The sequence below is a fragment of the Zingiber officinale genome, chromosome 8A (assembly GCF_018446385.1).
Source record: "Zingiber officinale cultivar Zhangliang chromosome 8A, Zo_v1.1, whole genome shotgun sequence".
Taxonomy (NCBI): Eukaryota; Viridiplantae; Streptophyta; class Magnoliopsida; order Zingiberales; family Zingiberaceae; genus Zingiber; species Zingiber officinale.
Genome location: NC_056000.1, coordinates 50276125 through 50282922, shown reverse-complemented (window position 1 = coordinate 50282922; position 6798 = coordinate 50276125). Strand labels below are relative to the sequence as shown.

Here is a 6798-nt window from a genome sequence, read left to right as displayed (position 1 = left end):
GGACCATGGTCTAAATAGTTGAACTTGAATCTACTTGGAATTTTGGTTCTACTTGCGACTATAATGCATAATGGCTTGAATGACAATAATTACAATTTACACGTATCCTTTTTCGAACAGTTTACATTTTTATACAATAGCTATCACATTGTGAGATCACAAATCACAGGAAATTTAACTTGGAACATCAGTAGTAGTTGTTGGTCACGTATGTGATTATGTATTTCTTTTATTCTTGTTAACAGCCCACGCAGCCAGTCGTTACTCCCTAGTATAGCCTATAATAAAAAAAAAACTATTTTTTATGTGCAAACTGTTGCATAACATTTAAATTTCATATTGCATGATCAGTGTATAGAAGCGGAGCCTTGGCACAACTAAAATTATTGCTTTGTGACCAACCTATTACAAAAAGCAAGGTAAGGTTGCATACAATGGATTCTTTCCCGAAATCCCGCATAACGGGAGCTTTATGTACCAGGCTGTCCTTTTATTACATTATCAGTGTCAAAATTTGTAAAGCTGGGTTTGATTGTTGACTATATTGCAGCACCTAGATTTAAAACCAGTCGCAACAGTAAGACCTGGAGAAATAACCGCATATTACAAGATTGCTAGTAAGCTTCATATTTTTCTAGTCTTATCATACAATATTATTTGCTCTAATTCTGGAACATGGAAAATTTTCAGGGCACTACAAATAGGCTTTGGATGAATTATTCGTCAGCCACAAGTTCAACTGAGTCATCATATTAGAAGGTTTCATCTACTTAATATTTATTGTTTCAAACATTTTTGTTCTCATTATTTTTTGTTTCTTCATTTTTAGAAGGTTTTTGCTCATTAAACAGATGACATGGAGATTGCTCCAGATTTTTTTGACTATTTTGAAGCAACATCTACTCTACTTGACAAGTATGTTCCTTCTTGATTTGCTAATTCTGTTCTTACTTTTCATTAACTTCCAGATATTTGCAACATACTGATTTGTTTGATTTGAAGGACCATAATGGCTGTTTCCTCATGGAATGACAATGGACGAGCAGTTTGTCCGTGATCCTCATGAGTCCCCTTTTCCTTTAAATTTGATACTGAGTCACTTTACAAGATGCCTTCTTGACTTTGTCTAGCAAGAGGGAGGTGTTGAAAGGTTAATTTTTAAAAATTATTGTTTATTATTATAGTTCATACTTCAAAGGAGCTCTCTACCCATCAATTTTTTTTCCTGGTCTTGGGTGGATGTTAACAAAATCTACAAGTTTTGTAGACTCTTTTCCGCATCCAAGGTTAATTAGATTAGAAAATTACTTCCACATTCATGTACTAGCATGCAAATAGTCACTTACCCAAAAAAAAACCGAATTAATCAAGGCTGTTAGTGTCAAATCAATACATTCAAACACAAACGACCACCAAACTTGATGGTCAGCATCATGCATCTCTTTAAAGTCATCATATGGCAACGATTACAACCAAAGTATCCACCCTCCTTTCTTGTTACAAGTGGCACTTGTGTTACCTCCTCATGCTTTCTCGCTCATAATTCAAATTGTTGGTGTTCCTAACCATTTTTGTATCAAAGCAACTAAGGAAGTTATGAGCGAAGCCATCATCCAATAATGATTAAGAGACCCCATGAGAAAATGAGGATCAAATGTGTAATCTAGTCGCAAGGAAGAAGTCACTGGTCGAACTCAACCACTGCTTAGTCCTAGTCCTACTGATTCACAAATTTGAAGCATCTTTCAAATCATCAAATGGAGATCATTAAAACCAAAGCATTCCCATCTTTTCTTGTTACAAGTGGCTCTTACGTTTATTTCCCTTCTTGAAAACCACTTGTTCAACTAAAAAATAATGTTCTTTCATTCTGCTATCCTCTACTGCACTACACAGAAGAAGAATCTACATTTTCTGGCCCCTACTCCCTACTTTGTGAATTATTCAAAGGGAAAAGAAGAGAGTGGAGGTAAAAAAAAACCCAAAAGCTTATTTGATCAAAACACAACACCTTAAAAGTTCTTTCACAGTCTCACCCTTACAAAACGATGCATCAAACCCAAGCCCTTTCCACTATCCTGAGACATTGTGGGTCTTAAAAGAGAAGAAACAAAGCAAGTTTTAGAAATCATCGTGCCCCCTTGATTTCCCCTAATTCCACGTGCCATATGATTAACCAAGTAGGAATAGAATAGAAATGAAAACCATCCCATCAAACAGATTTAATTCAAACCAATTTCTTTTTATAGGGGTCTCTCAGGCCCTTTTATTACAACATAGAAAACAAAACAGGTAGATAAATGACAAGGGGAAGAAAGATAAAATGGAGCTGAAGAAGGAATTAAAAAATAACTTCTGTCTTCCATGGTACTCTAATCTTCATAGCCTCTTTCTGTCTTGTTACACATATATACGCAATTGTAGTAGTACAGATATACTGAAGCTTCTGTACGTTTAGATTTTTTTTTCAATTTAGGTGCAATATTCTTCTCTTTTTTTCAGCTTTGTGTTTCTTTTTCTAATTTTAAATATGGTTCATTTTCGGAAATGGTAGAATCTCATTTCCAACTTTTGACCAGTTTGATTGTTTTTGTGTTATTAGACCAGCCAATAAGATCCATTTTCAAAAATAACAATCAAACTAAGTTTAATAACTTGTTTGACCACATATTGCATCCGTGGTAATGCAATCTGACCCTCTACCCCTCTCTCTCTCTCTCACTTTGTCACTACGCACTAGGAAGGTTTAGACAAAGACGTGAGTCTTGGGTTGATCATACTTAAACAGTAGATAATTGAGGACGGGCAGTTTATGCTAAGATATCTGACCAGCCGTATTAACTATTGTTCAAACTTCTGGTTTATGGCTCATGCAAATTCTAAGCACAAAACAAATAGTGTAGCATTATCAAATTCACTGCACATAAATTAATAGAAACTCCTCTTAGATGATAACAAACAAAAAAAATTAATGAAAAACATACTTTTAAGATCTTGAAGTAGGGTCTTCAGTTGAGCAGATTCTTCATCTTTATATATGTTTGTTTCTGATACATCAGGAAGACATTTAATTAAAGACGAAAACTCTCTCAAAATTGTTTTTGTGATATCAACTAAAACTGTATAGCAACTCATAATTATATGGTAATCCATGCATTTCTTATGGTTTAACCAAACAAAAAATTCATAGCATGATGACATTATAAAAGCAGTATATGCTGAAAGTGCTGCCACACTCATCATGTAGTTGCACAAGGTGTATGCAGTGACATCCTAAAATTTTTGAAAGTACAAATGACAATATAGACCAAAATGGTAAGTCCTTGCATAATCAAAGTACAGAGAATAAAAATCTAAATGAAAGTAAAGGTGCATGTTTCCATCTAGAGTATAGTATATTTCAAGTTAATACACTATCGTCTTTTATGTGCTCTCATTGGTACCATCAAAGCAAATTGAATTGAAATAAAGAAAAATCTATTTAATTTGAAGCTCAATTTACACCTTCTAATGCTATAATTTTCCCTTGTTGTGTGCTTATCTGATCAATCAACAAACGCATTTGACTTGTTCTCCGATTTTCAGATTCCACTTGTATACAATTGAAGCATGATCCATATCATGGGACAAGCAAAAAAATATTTTATATTGAGAGCAACAAAGTGTCAGTGACGCAACCATAAAAATCTAAGCCGCTGAGATTATCAATTGGACATCGTAAAAATATCTCGAGGCCAAATCATTGGTTTAAGTAACAAAACGTCTGGGAATGGTATAAACTGGTGTCTATGACATATTAACTACAGCCAAAAAATATATAACACCATATAGAAGACATAAAATACCAAATAAAATGGGACTACGATGTAAATAACAGAGATAATAAAGCATTTAATTACAACTGAAGTATCAATATGTAGGACAGTGTATCTTACAACAGCAGCCAAGCGCTCTGCATACTCAGACTGCAGTGAAAAGACGCACCTAAAGTCATTAAGTGTGAATAAATTAAATCAGGAAATATTTACAGTTCTCTGTCGAAGCATACTTGGTTATTGGCTTGTAAAATGTAAAAGCTTTCATAAGAAACAATAATCTAATAGCATGAATGAAAATACAATAGCATGAGAATGAATTTTCCATTGCAGAAAAAAAAAAATCATCGAGAAGAGATACACAATAACATTTATTTTCAAGGCGGACAGGAGGAAGAGGAAAGGAAAAATAATAGACACTTTCTTCCTTACAATTTCCACGAAGTAAACAAGATGAGTGGATGAATGAATAAAATAAATTTCTTTTCTTTTCCACTCACCTAAACTACTCCCTTTCTCTACTAACTCATTCCTTTAAAAGAAAAAAAAAAACGGTGAAGGTGTGTATATGATCAGATGATGCAGTCAATTATAGCAAAAGTTTCAGTGACAATATTAGAAGAAAAAAAGCAAGACTTATTTTCATTCTCCTAAAACCTCATACTATTATTAATCACTTTCTGCTCAAATGCCACGCTTCTATTCTTTCCACATATATTTAGTGGATGTTTAATCTGTCTACTTAATTTCAACGACCCCAATGCATAGGTTTCCAGAGATGTAACAGCGACGAAACTATTTATCATCCAGTGAGCTGGTTATTCAAAAAATTCAACCCTCAGAAAGACATTTTATCACCCTAAACTCTAAAAAAATATCATTGTTTGACGAATCCAAAATTCAAAAATTCCGTTTGCAGAAAACAAAAATATTTATCCAGACTAACACAGTCAAAAGAGCAACAGAAGCAATCAGATCAGCACGACCAAGTACCGGGAAGGAGTAGATTCAGCAAACCTGGATGTAGATAAAGGCCACGATTGCTATGGCAGAAGGATTCGGATGTCGCAGAAATGTCTTGGGAGCTGCAATCCCACGGGAAGTTTGCCAGCCTGCGATTCCGATGCTTGGATCGGCGGCAGGTCTTCGATCTCGCGAGACTGTTTTCCTGCTCGGCTTCACCGAAGAAAAAGAATCGATCGTCAAAGTCGACGAGGGTATTCGTGGCGCAAACTGAACCCGGCCCGATTAAATTATGAATAGGTTATTATTTTAATAATTTTTAAAAAAGAAGATACTCTTTTTTGGACAATATAAATAAATAAATAAATAAAATACTTTTTTAATTATATTTTTTGCCAAATGAAAATCTTTTTCCCTCTAAATTAATATTTCTTGAGAGGTTCATTCCACCTTCCCACTCTTATTCTCTTTTAAAACACTAAAAAAAAAAAAAAGTATTGTTGAGTTGAAACGTCTCTAAATTTACTATTGAATAGGTAATTTTTTTTTACACCTTAAAATATTTATATATCTTGAAAGAAAAATTCTCAAAACCCATGCATCATTTTCAAAATTTATTAAAGTGTCTCATTAAGTTGTATGAGAAGCTACTAGTAGGTGCCAAACATATATCATAAAGGTTCATAATGTATTCTCTTAAAAGAGAATAAAACAACGTAACCAACTAATGCAAAAAGTATGAAGTAGAATGTTTTGGATTATACTATCATTACTTCCTCACTGGTCAAAGCCGACTATTTTCTTTGCCCTGACACCTGCAACAATCAATATTATGAATTTAAAGACTTAGCATGTTCAAACTATGATATACAATAATTAATCCAAGTAATCATGTATTCTAAAAGTAGACATATTTTAAATAATTCTAAACTTAACCTCTTGCATTGCATAGATATAAACATGATTTTATCATTATGTCTAATTTCGTAACGATTTGCATGGCATAAATATAAATACTTTGTTAAGCAACATATATTCAATCATATGCACTAAAAAAATCATGCTAACCTCAAACCTGAAATCAAACATTCCTATAACATAAACATAAACATAGATTTTCATATTAAACATATGTTGAATAGTTTTAACCTTAACTACTTGCATAAACATAAATATGATTTTTCTATAAAAAGAAACATATATTAAATAATTCTAACCTTAACTATTTGCATAACATAAACAACCAATAAACCTCCAAACTACCTTAAATTAACATTCAATTTTTTATATTTTATTTTTTATTTTTACTTTTAAGTTTCATAAATTACATGAATTTAGATCATCAAGTGCCCCTCTTCTTTCATTCCAAAGTAAACAATATTATTTGAGCATATCTTGGCTAATAAATTATCTGACATAAGATAATAAAATATTATTTCTACATCTCATAATGTGGGGTGTCCTACCTGAAGTTTGAACGTTATGTAACATAACAAGGTGAAGACATAAGTAACAAGTTCAACTTAAGGAGTTTAATTTGAGCATATCTTAACTATCGGCTTCCAAATATTTCTCTAATCTAGAGAGAGTTGGCTCTATGCTTTTAGATTCGTTCTGTTGTTTGAATTCATTTTACAATCCAAGGTTACAATTGGTAAATCTAAAGAGCAAGTTTTCCCATCTTGATTCAATTATCTCAGACAACCAAATATTGATATTTTAGGTCTTCTGCAGTTATATATCATTGACATTCTGGTGACATTGAAAGGAAGTTCGCATATTGATAGATTATAGTGAACAATAATTCTAGGAGTACCTGATTTCGCGTTGTAGAGAATTGATGATTGGTTCATGAGCTTTGACTAATCAAGAAATGAAGGTTATGCCTACAATTTAACACCGGGATGATATATAATCCTGGAAACATTAGAATCGCATACCCACGAATAAGTTTATTGTGGCCCCCTAGGCCTGGCCCCACAGGGATCCTAGGAGGAGGTAAATCAGCGGTGAATGCTGG

General features: G+C 33.1%; 1 long non-coding RNA gene across 1 annotated transcript; it reads right to left on the bottom strand.

Moving 5' to 3' along the window:
* Positions 1-304: 304 nt before the first annotated feature.
* On the bottom strand, positions 305-5052 carry LOC122009024. The gene is made up of 4 exons (XR_006119449.1): positions 4833-5052; positions 3936-3984; positions 2985-3047; positions 305-584 (listed from the first exon to the last, which is right to left on the bottom strand). It is a non-coding gene; the product is annotated as an uncharacterized LOC122009024 (long non-coding RNA).
* Between the last annotated feature and the right edge of the window lie 1746 nt (positions 5053-6798).